The 16,536-nt window shown below is 48.4% G+C and overlaps 1 protein-coding gene across 1 annotated transcript in view; it reads right to left on the bottom strand.

The window, feature by feature from the left end:
• XDH (xanthine dehydrogenase) overlaps positions 1 to 16,536 on the bottom strand; it is a 440,380-nt gene that overhangs the window by 385,792 nt on the left and 38,052 nt on the right. The gene's annotated exons all lie outside the window — the stretch shown is intronic.

The raw sequence follows: 16,536 nt of genomic DNA, 5'->3' as shown, positions 1-16,536 counted from the left end.
GAATCACTCCTTTACAACTGTACTATTGTTCCATATGACTGATAACTAAAGGTTTACCCAGAGCCGGCCTTAGGCATAGGCAAACTAGGCAAATGCCTATGGCATTTGGCATGCTTAGGGGCACCAGCAGCTTCTGCTGATTAAAATGATATGCGGCATGCCTATATTCTGTGTGTGACTGCAGCTGTATCTGCACATGAAATGCTACATTGCAGTGTATTCCTGGAAATCACTGTAATGTAGCATTTCGTATGCAGATACAGCCACAGTCACACACAGAATATAGGCATGCTGTATATCATTTTAATCAGCAGAAGCTGCTTGTGCATCCTAGCCACACAGCAATGCAAATAATATGATGCATTTTCATAAACAAAAGGCACCCAACGTTAGTAGAGCTGCCAGCTGACTCATGCCAGGCATCTCCTGCAGAACTAGCGGTGGTGCTAGCGGGCACCAGCCAAAATCTTGCCTAGGGCATCATATTGGTTAGGGCCGGCTCTGGGTTTACCATCATCCCCAGTTTCGGGATGTTCTCTCCCTTGGTCTCTTAGGCTGCTCTCCCGAGGTTACGACCTTTGAACTGTGAGCGGATGTGTACTGATACCCCTCCGATCCTGCCCTGAATCCTCAGAAATTATCTTTCCTTCCCTCTGTTTTGGTCTCTAAAGGCAGGTTATCTTTGTGTGTATCAAGAGCCGTGACTGGTCGTCTGTTAAGGTGGTTGTAAATCTCCAACTCTCGCTCCATTCTCACCGCTGGTCAACTCCCTTCCACTGTTAGCTCGTCCAGCTTCCCTACCACCCACCAACAGTGCAGGGATTTTGATACCCTACAACCATGGAAGGGTACTCTTTGTACTCCTGGCTAGATATGTCGGTATACCTCAAAAGTGGAGTAGGACTGAATTGGTCAAATGAGGGAGTCTCCCTAATTGAGTAGTAGGTCCCAGTTCTCGAGGTTAGTCAGCTCAGTGCCTTACAGGCCTCAAAGCTATTCTTCGTCAAAGATTTATTATCCTGCCATTGACGTATTCGGCCTACTTCAGTCTCTTTACCTTTATAACAGTCAATTAGCAATTACGGCTTCATACTCTTGGATCTTGCAATTGTTACAAGACCACCATAGCTTATTCCAATGCTACTGTTCACCTTCCCCAGATTATCACGTGCAGTTCCTATCGGCTGCTCTGGGACACTTCTTTCCTCTATCCCTCTCCTCTACCAAGTTATTTGGCATACGAAGTTGCCCCTCCTTTTAAGTCAATCGCAGATTCTACTCTTAAGCTGTGGTTCAAGCCCTCCGCCAGGTAGGTGCCACCCTGCATGCGCACACCTCAGGGTACCTATAGCGTCCGCTGCAATCACTGGGGATTCTACGGTTGCCTGTAATTGGGGCAGAGCCCCGACTGCAGATCCAGGGTGCTATAGGATTGGATGCTATACTGTTATGAGATAAGATCATATGGGTTGCTATTTACAGTGTACAGCTGACAGCAATAAATGTACAAGTAGGGGTAGGGTGTCACCAGGGGCGGAATGGGAACAAAAAGCGGCCCTGGAAAAATTTGTACTAGTGGCCCCGCATCGGCAGCACCAGAGGTGTAAGGTCTAGCCATGGACCATGGCAGCAGCACCCGCCCCCCAAGACTTTCCAGATAGTGGGCATGTCCAGCATCAAGGGGGAAGTTAAAAAGAAATAAAAATTACATATTATGAGCACATTATATGATACACCTTCAGAATTTAGGAAACTATATCATTATTTAGAAATATATATTTTCTTGCTTATTACACCAACCGTATCCCAATCACTATTCACTCAATCGTATATGTCAGCCAAGCAGGCAGACAGAGCATACACTAGATCATCTGCAATCACAGGCTAAGTGGCAAAGTCATTTTCATATATGCAAATTGTTTTGCATCTTATTCATTATGTCTATAAACAGGACCACATGTCCTCAAACAATACAGGCCCCACGGGTGCGTCGGCCCACCGGTGATCTTCCCTGTAAGCCCTATGGCCAATCCGCCTCTGGGTGTCACTCAATATTGCTTACACCTTCTATAGCCTCGGTACTGAGGGTGACACTCCCCCGACTCCTCCCCGCTTGCTGATTAACTGAAGTGCTGTCTTGTGCTGCGGCTGCGGCTCCCTCCCACAGGAAATGCTGGGAGGGGCTCTATAGGGATTAGGTTAGTTAGCTCCACCCACACTGAACGTATCTCCGGCTGCAGGAGCTCTCAGTACCCTGTTACACATATGCCGCATATTATTAATGCCCTTATACACATAATGACACACATAGTGGCCCTTTACACATATGTTGCACATTATTAATGCATTTTTACATGACACACATAATGCTCCTTACACATATTCTGAACACTACTGCACAACCAACCCACTCACATGCACACAGCACTCACACTGCCACTAACACTGTGACCTCTGCCTCTGTTTGGATACAGATGTGTCCTCATAAATCTTGCATCAATGCTAACGTCGGGCACCTTTTTTTTAATGAAAATGCATCTTATTTGCTTTGCTCTGTGGCTAGGATGCACAAGCAGCTTCTGCTGATTAAACTGATATTCAGCATGCCTATATACTGTGTGAGCCCGTGGCTGTATCTGCATATGAAATGCTACATGTAGAATATAGGCATGTCGCATATCATTTTAATCAGCAGAAGCTGATGATGCCCCTAGGCATATCAAATGCCCTAGGCAATTGCATAGTTTGCTTATGCCTATGGCCGGCTCTGGCCCCTACCTATACCCCGACTAGGCAAAGTCTCCAAAGATTTACACTACATTTAATAACAGAGCATTTTAGTTTAAAGCACATGCAGAAAAAAACAATACATCACTAAAGTGTAATTACTATTAGCAGCATATAAAGTTAAACATTATTAGCCCAATTATAACCACAGCGCTACGCAATATATCACAATATTATGTTCCTATGTTTTGTTCTTATTATAGCACTCCCTAGCATTCATACGTGCCTATTCATGAAGCAGTGAATAGAGTGGAGAAGTGAGCCTGTGGAGAAGTTGCCCATGGCAACCAATCAGCTGCTCTGTATGATTAATAGTATGCAAACTGTAAATGTTACTTCAAAGCTGATTGGTTCTTCTCCACTGCCTCACTTCTCCACAGTTTTCACTGCTTCATGAATAGACCCCATAGAGTGATGGTATTTAAAAAGTAGGCGCTGGCGCTGAACAGCTGATTCTGCTCCCGTCTTCAAGTCCACCCAGTGGACACTGTTTGTAGGTCCATATTGATGTGCAGTGTTGCCCGAGATTGCCAAGTGGGAGACGGGAGGACGCTATATGCGGCGGCTTGAAGACGGGAGCAGAATCAGCTGTTCAGCGCCTGCGGTGCGCAGAGCTCTGGGAGCCGGACTGACATCTCTCTCTCAAAGTCATCTAAAAGTGTGCACGGGAGCCAGCTTTAGTGGGAGACGGAGGACGCCACTTGTGGATATTGGAAGACGGGAGCTTTCTTCTACAGGTGCTTGCGGTGCACCAAGCCCCGGGTGATATATCAAATTCCTCCATGTTTTCTGGATATCTTTCCCACAAGTAAAGAACCATCCGTTTATGTGAGCAATTGGTTTAAGTCCATTCATTGGTATATACATAAACAAAGGCTCCGTATATATCTATCACACCATATGATATTTAATCATGAAATATTTATGAGCACATCTAATGGGACTGTCCTATTTGGGAACGAAAACAAGGACATTATCAACTATATGAGTATTGAATAGCCCACTGTGGTCACTATTAGCTATATGATCCACCTCTTATGCTCAAATAGTAGTTTTATTATTTAACTATTGATTTAGTTTTATTGATATGCGCATATTAATTAATTCATTTTTTGATGAATTTTCTGTGTATTTTTTACATGATTGATTTTATAGATATTAAAACCATCTTACAATTACCTTATTGAGTGTATTCATGTCTTGTTGCCTCTAATTAAGTTTAATAGCGCAAGGGGTTATATAGTTCGTTTTGGTTACACCTGGTTTTAATCAGGTGAGATTGTGTTGGCCATATCCACAGGCCATTATACCTCGGTTGCTGCTATATAGATTTTACGAGTTGAAAGAGTTATTTTAGATTTTTGTGTGGAGTGGGTGTGACTATGGATATAGGCACCCATCTAAAATAATTAGCACCAGACATTAGTAGGTGTTTTTAACTAATTGAATATACCCCTTAAAGTCATGTCTATTACGCAGGTTATAGAGAACTGAACATCTGAGTGACAGTGGTGAATTCTTACTTTCTTATTGATGGTAGTATTGTGCCACTGTTGACTATATCTGTCAAATATAATTGGATAAATCCCATATAGATTATGCATATAACTATTACTGTGTTTATACTGAACATCAATATTTATTCACTTCCAACTGCCTCATGACTGGGGTAAACTAATATACGAGATGTAAAGAAAGAGAATGGTATATACGTGTACCAGGGACATGCGGTGAGCTAAATAGCTCAGGAGGCACTGGTCGACACAGGAAAATGTCGACCTGGCTTTTTAAAAATAAGAATTTACTTACCGATAATTCTATTTCTCATAGTCCGTAGTGGATGCTGGGGACTCCGTAAGGACCATGGGGAATAGCGGCTCCGCAGGAGACTGGGCACAAAGTAAAAAGCTTTAGGACTACCTGGTGTGCACTGGCTCCTCCCCCTATGACCCTCCTCCAAGCCTCAGTTAGGATACTGTGCCCGGACGAGCGTACACAATAAGGAAGGATTTTGAATCCCGGGTAAGACTCAAACCAGCCACACCAATCACACCGTACAACTTGTGATCTGAACCCAGTTAACAGCATGATAACAAAGGAGCCTCTGAAAAGATGGCTCACAACAATAATAACCCGATTTTTGTAACAATAACTATGTACAAGTATTGCAGACAATCCGCACTTGGGATGGGCGCCCAGCATCCACTACGGACTATGAGAAATAGAATTATCGGTAAGTAAATTCTTATTTTCTCTAACGTCCTAAGTGGATGCTGGGGACTCCGTAAGGACCATGGGGATTATACCAAAGCTCCCAAACGGGCGGGAGAGTGCGGATGACTCTGCAGCACCGAATGAGAGAACTCCAGGTCCTCCTCAGCCAGGGTATCAAATTTGTAGAATTTAGCAAACGTGTTTGCCCCTGACCAAGTAGCTGCTCGGCAAAGTTGTAAAGCCGAGACCCCTCGGGCAGCCGCCCAAGATGAGCCCACTTTCCGTGTGGAATGGGCTTTTACAGATTTTGGCTGTGGCAGGCCTGCCACAGAATGTGCAAGCTGAATTGTACTACAAATCCAACGAGCAATCGTCTGCTTAGAAGCAGGAGCACCCAGCTTGTTGGGTGCATACAGGATAAACAGCGAGTCAGATTTTCTGACTCCAGCCGTCCTGGAAACATATATTTTCAGGGCCCTGACTACGTCTAGCAACTTGGAATCCTCCAAGTCCCTAGTAGCCGCAGGCACCACAATAGGCTGGTTTAAGTGAAATGCTGAAACCACCTTAGGAAGAAATTGAGGCCGAGTCCTCAATTCTGCCCTATCCGTATGAAAAATTAGGTAAGGGCTTTTATAGGATAAAGCCGCCAATTCTGATACACGCCTGGCTGAAGCCAGGGCTAACATCATTACCACTTTCCATGTGAGATATTTTAAGTCCACAGTGGTGAGTGGTTCAAACCAATGTGATTTTAGGAATCCCAAAACTACATTGAGATCCCAAGGTGCCACTGGAGGCACAAAAGGAGGCTGTATATGCAGTACCCCCTTGACAAACGTCTGAACTTCAGGAACTGAAGCTAGTTCTTTTTGGAAGAATATTGACAGGGCCGAAATTTGAACCTTAATGGACCCTAATTTTAGGCCCATAGACAGTCCTGCCTGCAGGAAATGCAGGAAACGACCCAGTTGAAATTCCTCTGTAGGGGCCTTCCTGGCCTCACACCACGCAACATATTTACGCCAAATACGGTGATAATGTTGCACAGTTACATCCTTCCTGGCTTTGATCAGGGTAGGGATGACTTCATCCGGAATGCCTTTTTCCTTCAGGATCCGGCGTTCAACCGCCATGCCGTCAAACGCAGCTGCGGTAAGTCTTGAAACAGACATGGTCCCTGCTGGAGCAGGTCCTTTCTTAGAGGTAGAGGCCACGGGTCTTCCGTGAGCATCTCTTGAAGTTCCGGGTACCAAGTCCTTCTTGGCCAATCCGGAGCCACGAGTATAGTCTTTACTCCTCTCCTTCTTATGATTCTCAATACCTTGGGTATGAGAGGCAGAGGAGGGAACACATACACTGATCGGTACACCCACGGTGTTACCAGAGCGTCCACAGCTATTGCCTGAGGGTCCCTTGAACTGGCGCAATATCTGTCCAGTTTTTTGTTGAGGCGGGACGCCATCATGTCCACCTTTGGTTTTTCCCAACGGTTCACAATCATGTGGAAGACTTCTGGGTGAAGTCCCCACTCCCCCGGGTGGAGATCATGTCTGCTGAGGAAGTCTGCTTCCCAGTTGTCCACTCCCGGAATGAACACTGCTGACAGTGCTATCACATGATTTTCCGCCCAGCGAAGAATCCTTGCAACTTCCGTCTTTGCCCTCCTGCTTCTTGTGCCGCCCTGTCTGTTTACGTGGGCGACTGCCGTGATGTTGTCCGACTGGATCAACACCGACTGACCCTGAAGCAGAGGCCTTGCCTGACTTAGGGCATTGTAAATGGCCCTTAGTTCCAGGATATTTATGTGAAGTGACGTTTCCATGCTTGACCACAAGCCCTGGAAATTTTTTCCCTGTGTGACTGCTCCCCAGCCTCTCAGGCTGGCATCCGTGGTCACCAGGACCCAATCCTGAATGCCGAATCTGCGGCCCTCTAGGAGATGAGCACTCTGTAACCACCACAGGAGAGACACCCTTGTCCTTGGAGACAGGGTTATCCGCTGATGCATTTGAAGATGCGATCCGGACCATTTGTCCAGCAGATCCCACTGAAAAGTTCTTGCGTGGAATCTGCCGAATGGAATCGCTTCGTAAGAAGCCACCATCTTTCCCAGGACCTTTGTGCATTGATGCACTGACACCTGGCCTGGTCTTAGGAGGTTCCTGACTAGGTCGGATAACTCCCTGGCTTTCTCCTCCGGGAGAAACACCTTTTTCTGTACTGTGTCCAGAATCATCCCTAGGAACAGCAGACGTGTCGTCGGAATCAGCAACGATTTTGGAATATTTAGAATCCAACCGTGCTGTCGTAGTACTATTTGAGATAGTGCTACTCCGACCTCTAACTGTTCTCTGGACCTTGCCCTTATCAGGAGATCGTCCAAGTAAGGGATAATTAAGACGCCTTTTCTTCGAAGAAGAATCATCATTTCGGCCATTACCTTGGTAAAGACCCGGGGTGCCGTGGACAATCCAAACGGCAGCGTCTGAAACTGATAATGACAGTTCTGTACCACAAACCTGAGGTACCCTTGGTGAGAAGGGCAAATTGGGACATGGAGGTAAGCATCCTTGATGTCCAGAGACACCATATAGTCCCCTTCTTCCAGGTTCGTTATCACTGCTCTGAGTGACTCCATCTTGAACTTGAACCTTCTTATGTAAGTGTTCAAGGATTTCAGATTTAAAATGGGTCTCACCGAGCCGTCCGGCTTCGGTACCACAAACAGCGTGGAATAATACCCCTTTCCCTGTTGTAGGAGGGGTACCTTGATTATCACCTGCTGGGAATACAGCTTGTGAATGGCTTCCAATATCGCCTCCCTGTCGGGGGGAGACGTTGGTAAAGCAGACTTCAGGAACCGGCGAGGGGGAGACGTCTCGAATTCCAATTTGTACCCCTGAGATACTACCTGCAGGATCCAGGGGTCCACTTGCGAGTGAGCCCACTGCGGCTGAAAATCTTGAGACGGGCCCCCACCGTGCCTGAGTCCGCTTGTAAGGCCCCAGCGTCATGCTGGGGACTTGGCAGAAGCGGGGGAGGGCTTCTGTTCGTGGGAAGAGGCTGTCTGCTGCAGTCTTTTTCCCCTTCCTCTGCCCCGGGGCAGATATGAGTGGCCTTTTGCCAGCTTGCCCTTATGGGGACGAAAGGACTGAGCCTGAAAAGACGGTATCTTTTTCTGCTGCGAGGTGACTTGGGGTAGAAAGGTGGATTTCCCGGCCGTTGCCGTGGTCACCAAGTCCGATAGACCGACCCCAAATAACTCCTCCCCTTTATACGGCAATACTTCCATATGCCGTTTGGAATCCGCCTCCCCTGACCACTGTCGCGTCCATAATCCTCTTCTGGCAGAAATGGACATCGCACTTACTCTTGATGCCAGAGTGCAAATATCCCTCTGTGCATCTCGCATATATAGAAACGCATCTTTTAAACGCTCTATAGTCAATAATATATTGTCCCTGTCCAGGGTATCAATATTTTCAGTCAGGGAATCCGACCAAGCCACCCCAGCACTGCACATCCAGGCTGAGGCGATTGCTGGTCGCAGTATAATACCAGTATGTGTGTATATACTTTTTAGGACATTTTCCAGCTTCCTATCAGCTGGTTCCTTGAGGGCGGCCGTATCAGGAGACGGTAACGCCACTTGTTTTGATAAGCGTGTGAGCGCCTTATCCACCCTAGGGCGTGTTTCCCAGCGCGCCCTAACCTCTGGCGGGAAAGGGTATAATGCCAATAATTTTTTAGAAATTAGCAGTTTTTTATCGGGGGAAACCCACGCTTCATCACACACCTCATTTAATTCATCTGATTCAGGAAAAACTACAGGTAGTTTTTTCACACCCCACATAATACCCTTTTTTGTGGTACTTGTAGTATCAGAAATGTTCAAAACCTCCTTCATTGCCGTGATCATGTAACGTGTAGCCCTACTGGAAAATACGTTTGTTTCTTCACCGTCGACACTGGAGTCAGTGTCCGTGTCTGTGTCTGTATCGACCTGATGTAACGGGCGCTTTAGAGCCCCTGACGGTGTTTGAGACGCCTGTATTAACTGATTATCCGGCTGTCTCATGTCGTCAACAGACTTTTGTAAAGTGCTGACACTATCACGTAATTCTTAGTTTCCATAAGATCATCCAGTCAGGTGTCGACTCCCTAGAGGGTGACATCACTAACACAGGCAATTGCTCCGCCTCCACACCATTTTCCTCCTCATACATGTCGACACAACGTACCGACACACCGCACACACACAGGGAATGCTCTGATAGAGGACAGGACCCCACTAGCCCTTTGGGGAGACAGAGGGAGAGTTTGCCAGCACACACCAGAGCGCTATATATATACAGGGATAACCTTATATAAGTGTTTTTCCCTAATATAGCTGCTGTATATCTTTATATGCCAATTTTATGCCCCCCCCCTCTCTTGTTTTACCCTGTTTCTGTAGTGCAGGACTGCAGGGGAGAGTCAGGGAGCCTTCCTCCAACGGAGCTGTGAGGAAAAAATGGCGCCAGTGTGCTGAGGAGATAGGCTACGCCCCCTTTTCGGCGGCCTTTCTCCCGCTTTTTTATTGTAATTTAGGCAGGGGTTAAATACATCCATATAGCCCAGGAGCTATATGTGATGTATTTTTAGCCAAAAAAAGGTATTTCTATTGCGTCTCAGGGCGCCCCCCCCCAGCGCCCTGCACCCTCAGAGACCGGAGTGTGAAGTGTGCTGAGAGCAATGGCGCACAGCTGCGGTGCTGTGCGCTACCTTAATGAAGACAGGACGTCTTCTGCCGCCGATTTTCCGGACTCTTCAGTCTTCTGGCTCTGTAAGGGGGACGGCGGCGCGGCTCCGGGACCCATCCATGGCTGGGCTTGTGATCGTCCCTCTGGAGCTAATGTCCAGTAGCCTAAGAAGCCCAATCCACTCTGCACGCAGGTGAGTTCGCTTCTTCTCCCCTTAGTCCCTCGATGCAGTGAGCCTGTTGCCAGCAGGTCTCACTGAAAGTAAAAAACCTACTTTAAACTTTTTCTCTAAGCAGCTCAGGAGAGCCACCTAGATTGCACCCTTCTCGTTCGGGCACAAAATCTTAACTGAGGCTTGGAGAAGGGTCATAGGGGGAGGAGCCAGTGCACACCAGGTAGTCCTAAAGCTTTTTACTTTGTGCCCAGTCTCCTGCGGAGCCGCTATTCCTCATGGTCCTTACGGAGTCCCCAGCATCCACTTAGGACGTTAGAGAAAAAATAATAATAGATTTTTAATTTTCTCATACACGTGGACTATGATCGGGAACGATAACCTGTGCCAACCTTTTCATGTGTCGACCTGTCCAGTGTCGACCATTTTCATGTGTCAACTATTAATCAATGTTGACCGTATCTGTGTCGACCAATAGTGGTCGACCTAATGAATGTTGACCTTAACATGGTCGACCATTCATACCAGAACCAAGGAGCAGGCAGTTGTGGAGAATGTATACATTTTTATGATTGTGACTGTCATCACATGTAATATGGTAACAGTGTGCTTTGCATATATATATGTACACAGAAGAAGAATGAATAAAAAAAAAAAAAAAAAAGAATGAATAAACAATGAAAACGAGAAACATATCAAATTAAATCTTATCGGGGCTCGTAGATCGTATTGAAGTGGATGTAATTGATATTGCACGGGGAGGGAGCGGTGCACAAGGCGTGACAAGTAGGGTAGTGTCAGAATGCCTCGCACATTCAACAATAGGTGGCCGCACGCCCGGTTCCAACAATAGTGCGGCATGGGCCATACGGGTTGCGCGCCAGGTGAGGGTGTTGTGCAGATGGTAGCTGGTCCCAAATGGTAGGGGGCGTGGTTGCATACCTACAAGGTTGGGACGGGCACACCCCAGGTGGTTTCAGCGTTGAGAGACTTTTTGTGTGCACCGCCTCCCTTTCCTTGTCCTGCGATTGTTTTGTATTGTGTTATGGAAATAAAGCTCTGACCGATTTTATTGCCCAATGAGTGGCAGGTGGTAGTTGCATTCCAGTGAAGCAACACTCTCTTTTACCAAGGCCACTCCTCTTTTTGGAAGGCTCGGTTATTGCGCGCAGAGGAGTCCCACATCTTAAATAATAAAAGTTGTAAGGTACGTATGTTGTATAGTATATCCAGAATACAGAGCATGTCATGTGTACAGTGGTGACACTGTTCGATAACCTGTTGATATCTGACCATGGGCTCCATTTATACCCCTTTAACACCACCAGCTAGTAACACGGGTTATTGCACATGAGCGCGCATAACCCGTGTTGCTGGCTGGTGTAAAAGGGTTGAGTTGGAATAGTCCGGGTCGAGTGACCCGGTCAGGGCCGGCTCCAGGCATGTTCGACTAGAGCGGCCACGTGGGGTGTCACCCTTAATGGGCGCTGTGCGCTGGCGCCGCCATGTTTGTGCCTGGAGCCAGCCTGCAGTGCTTCCTGGCTTGCTTAGTTTTAGAAGAGTCTGCCTGCGCCCACAGCGGCACTCCCCCTCCCGCCACCACCGCAGGTATCGTGGGGGAATTTATGGATCGGGCACTGTGTGGGGGCATATCTTGCACTGTGGGGATATATCTTGCGGTTCCGGTATGAATGGTCGACCATGTTATGGTCGACAGTCATTAGGTCGACCACTATTGGTCGACATTGACATGGTTGACATGGACACATGGTCGACACATGAAAATGGTCGACGTGTGAAAGGTCGACACATGAAAAGGTCGACATGAGTTTTTTTACTTTTTTGGGTGTAGTTTTTTGCGTAAAGTGACTGGGAACCCCAATTAGTGCACCGCGTCCCCTCGCATGGCTCGCTTCGCTCGCCATGCTTCGGGCATGGTGCCTTCGCTTCGCTCGGCACAGATTACCGTTCCAATCGTAGTCCACGTGGATCGTAAAGTATGGAAAAGTTCCCCAAAAGATAAAAAGTAAAAAAACCTCATGTCGACCTTTTCACGTGTCGACCATTTTCATGTGTCGACCATGTGTCCATGTCGACCATGTCAATGTCGACCAATAGTGGTCGACCTAATGACTCTCGACCATAACATGGTCGACCATGTGAACGGATACCATATCTTGTACTGTGGGGGTATTAATGTATCTGGCACTGTGGGGACATATCTGCACTGTGGGGGCATTTATGTATCTGGCACTGTGCGGGCATATCTGCACTGTGGGGGCATTTATGTATCTGGCACTGTGCGGACATAACTGCACTGTGGGGGCATTTATGTATCTGGCACTGTGCGGGCATATCTGCACTGTGGGGGCATTTATGTATCTGGCACTGTGGGGGTATTTATGTATCTGGCACTGTGGGGGCATATCTGCACTGTGGGGGCATTTATGTATCTGGCACTGTGGGGACATTTATGTATCTGGCACTGTGGAGGCATATCTGCACTGTGGGGGCATTTATGTATCTGGCACTGTGGGGGCATATCTGCACTGTGGGGCGTTTATGTATCTGGCACTGTTGGGGCGTTTATGTATCTGGCACTGTGGGGGCGTTTATGTATCTGGCACTGTGGGGGCATTTATGTATCTGGCAAAGGGGGCATTTATGTATCTGGCACTGTGGGGGCATTTATGTATCTGCACTGTGGGGGCATTTATGTATCTGGCACTGTGGGGGCATTTATGTATCTGGCACTGTGGGGGCATATCAGCAACTGTGGGGGCATTTATGTATCTGGCACTGTAGGGGCATTTATGTATCTGGAACTGTGGGAACATATCTGGCACTGCTGGGGGGCATGTAATGTGTATCTGGCACTGCTGGGGGGCATGTCATGTGTAGCTGGCACGGCTGGGGAGCATATCATCTAGTGTTCCTGCTAGGCGTCTCTGGCTAGGCAATGTGTCTCAGTGCTCTACCTGGCGCAAAGTGTCTAACGTGCTCTGCCTGGCGCAGTGTGTATAGGAGGTTCTACCTGGTGCAGTGTGTATTAGCTGCACTACTGTGTGGTGTAATGCGAATTGCCACTATTATGTGGCCACACCCCTTCTCCACGAAGCAACGCCCCTATATTTTTGCTGCGCGCCTTTGGCACGCACTGTCCATGCCTTGGCATGTAGGTAGGGGAGCACCAAGCATTACAGTATGCGCATCATTTTGCCCTCCTAACTTAAAATGTGTCCTCCCTGTGATCAGCACCCTGCCCTAAAAAGTGAACACTATCATGTGTAACTGGCACTGCGGCGGGGCATGTCATGTGTAGCTGGCACTGCTGCGGGGCATGTCATGTGTAGCTGGCACTGCTGCGGGGCATGTCATGTGTAGCTGGCACTGCTGCGGGGCATGTCATGTGTATCTGGCACTGCTGCGGGGCATGTTATGTGTATCTGGCACTGCTGCGGGGCATGTTATGTGTAGCTGGCACTGCTGGGGGGCATATCATGTCTATCTGGCACTGCACATTATGTGTATCTGGCACTATACTGGAGACATTATGTGTATCTGGCACTATACTGGAGACATTATGTGTATCTGGCACTATACTCGAGACATTCGCGGTAATTCCAAGTTGATCGCAGCAGGAATTTTGTTAGCAGTTGGGCAAAACTATGGCCCTCATTCCGAGTTGTTCTCTCTGTAAATTTCTTCGCATCGCAGCGATTTTCCGCTTAGTGCGCATGCGCAATGTCCGCACTGCGACTGCGCCAAGTAAATTTGCTAAGAAGTTAGGATTTTTACTCACAGCTTTTTCTTCGCTCAGGCGATCGGAGTGTGAATGACAGGAAGTGGGTGTTTCTGGGTGGAAACAGGCCGTTTTATGGGTGTGTGGGAAAAAACGCTACTGTTTCTGGGGAAAACGCGGGAGTGGCTGGAGAAACGGAGGAGTGTCTGAGCGAACGCTGGGTGTGTTTATGACGTCAAACCAGGAACGACAAGCACTGAACTGATCGCAGATGCCGAGTAAGTCTGGAGCTACTCAGAAACTGCTAAGAAGTTTGTAATCGCAATTTTGCTAATCTTTCGTTCGCTATTTTAAGAAGCTAAAATTCACTCCCAGTAGGCGGCGGCTTAGCGTGTGCAATGCTGCTAAAAGCAGCTTGCGAGCGAACAACTCGGAATGAGGGCCCATGTGCACTGCAGGGGGGGGCAGATGTAACATGTGCAGAGAGTTAGATGTGGGTGGGTTATTTTGTTTCTGTGCAGGGTAAATACTGGCTGCTTTATTTTTACACTGCAAATTAGATTGCAGATTGAACACACCACACCCAAATCTAACTCTCTCTGCACATGTTATATCTGCCCCACCTGCAGTGCACATGGGGGGTCATTCCGAGTTGTTCGCTTGGTAATTTTCTTCGCATCGCAGCGATTTTCTGCTGATTGCGCATGCGCAATGTTCGCACTGCGACTGCGCCAAGTAAATTTGCTATGAAGATTGGTATTTTACTACAGGGCATTACGAGGTTTTTTCTTCGCTCTGGTGATCGGAGTGTGATTGACAGGAAGTGGGTGTTTCTGGGCAGAAACTGGACGTTTTATGGGAGTGTGTGAAAAAACGTTTCTGGGAAAAACGCGGGAGTGGCTGGAGAAACGGGGGAGTGTCTGGGCGAACGCTGGGTGTGTTTGTGACGTCAAACCAGGAACGAAACTGAACTGATCGCACTGGAAGAGTAAGTCTCGAGCTACTCAGAAACTGCACAGAGAAGTCTTTTCGCAATATTGCGAATCTTTCGTTCGCAATTTTTATAAGCTAAGATTCACTCCCAGTAGGCGGCAGCTTAGCGTGTGCAAAGCTGCTAAAAGCAGCTAGTGAGCGAACAACTCGGAATGAGGGCCATGGCTTTGCCCAACTGCTAACAAAATTCCTGCTGCGATCAACTTGAAATTACCCCCATTGTGTGTAAGGAATACTACTGTGGCTGTTTTGTGTAATGCGCCCTACACACTCGGTGATGTGCCGCCGAGCTGCCCGACCGCCGATACGGTCGACGGGCGACCTGGCGGCGGGGGGGCAGTGACGGGAGGAGTGAAGTTTCTTCACTCCCCCTGTCACCCGGCTCCGTAGACGTGCAGGCAAATATGGACGATCTCGTCCATATTGGCCTGCATGCACAGCCGACAGGGCACCAGCGATGAACGAGCTCGGGGCCACGCATCGTTCATCGCTGGTGCCTCCACACGGCACGATATGAACGTTATCGTTCATATCGTGCAGTGATGTCGGCCAGTGTGTAGGGCCCATAAGGCTGCTAATTGGGTGCGTAGAGGGGGTGTGAAAATATATTTATTTATACTTTGACACATATAAAGTTCTGAGGCCACGCCCACTTTCCCAGGAGGCCATGCCCACTTTTCCAGGAGCGCGCATAGAGGTTGGGGGGGGGCGCTCTTAAATTTTCTTGCTCAGGGTGCTATTAGGCCTGGAGCCAGCCCTGGACCCGGTATTTCAACACGGGAAGTTTGCGGGGTTGAACACCGCAGGCGGCCCGGCTTCCCGTTTACACTCTATGTGTGGGCAGCGCTTGGATATCATGTGATCTCCAAGCACTGCCCCCGTCGCGTCACCGGCAACATCACCAACCTAGCAATATGCCGGGCTGGTGAGTTCGGTGTAAAAGGGGGCTGATGCGGGTCGCAGCCGAGTAGCTCCCGTGTCAGGGCTCCCGGCTGCGACCCGCTTTCTTTGGTGTAAAAGCGGTATTCATTACAATGCAAGTTGCTGGTGGTATATTTTGTGTAGCATCACAGCATCTTACAGTAATGCTTTTCTCTTACATCCTAGAGGATGCTGGGGACTCCAAAAGGATCATGGAGTATAGACGGGATCCGCAGGAGACATGGGCACACTAAAAGACTTTGACTGGGTGTGAACTGGCTCCTCCCTCTATGCCCCTCCCCCAGACCTCAGTTAGATTCTGTGCCCAGGAGTGACTGGACACACACTAGGGGAGCTCTACTGAGTTTCTCTGAAAAGACTTTATGTTAGGTTTTTTATTTTCAGGGAGACCTGCTGGCTACAGGCTCCCTGCATCGTGGGACTGAGGGGAGAGAAGTCAGACCTACTTCTACTTCGTTAAGGGCTCTGCTTCTTAGGCTGCTGGACACCATTAGCTGCAGAGGGTTCGATCACTTGGTGCGCCTAGCTGCTTGTTCCCGGAGCCACGCCGTCGCCCGCCTCACAGAAGCCAGAAGAAAGAAGCCGGGTGAGTATTAGAACAGAAGGCGTCAGACGGCAGAAGACTTCAGTAACGGAGGTACAGCGCAGCGGTCGCGCAGCGCTCCATGCTCCCACACACCAACGGCACTCGCAGGGTGCAGGGCAGCAAGTTACTGAGGTTGGTTTTCACTGGCAAAAGGCTGCATATTCAGTGCCCGGGCACTGAATACGATACCCCCGCCAGTATAAAGATTTTAAATTTAAGCGGGACTACAGCGCGCCGGGAAGGGGCGGGGCTTAGTCGCACAGCTCAGCAGCGCCATTTTCTCTCTTCACAGCCGCTGCAGAGACGCTGGCCCGGACCTCCACTCTCCTTACAAGTAACAAAGGAGCAAAATGGG

Source organism: Pseudophryne corroboree, chromosome 4, assembly GCF_028390025.1.
Source record: "Pseudophryne corroboree isolate aPseCor3 chromosome 4, aPseCor3.hap2, whole genome shotgun sequence".
In the NCBI taxonomy this organism is placed as follows: domain Eukaryota; kingdom Metazoa; phylum Chordata; class Amphibia; order Anura; family Myobatrachidae; genus Pseudophryne; species Pseudophryne corroboree.
Note: the sequence above shows the minus strand (reverse complement) of the source record. Positions and strands in the feature narration are given on the sequence as shown.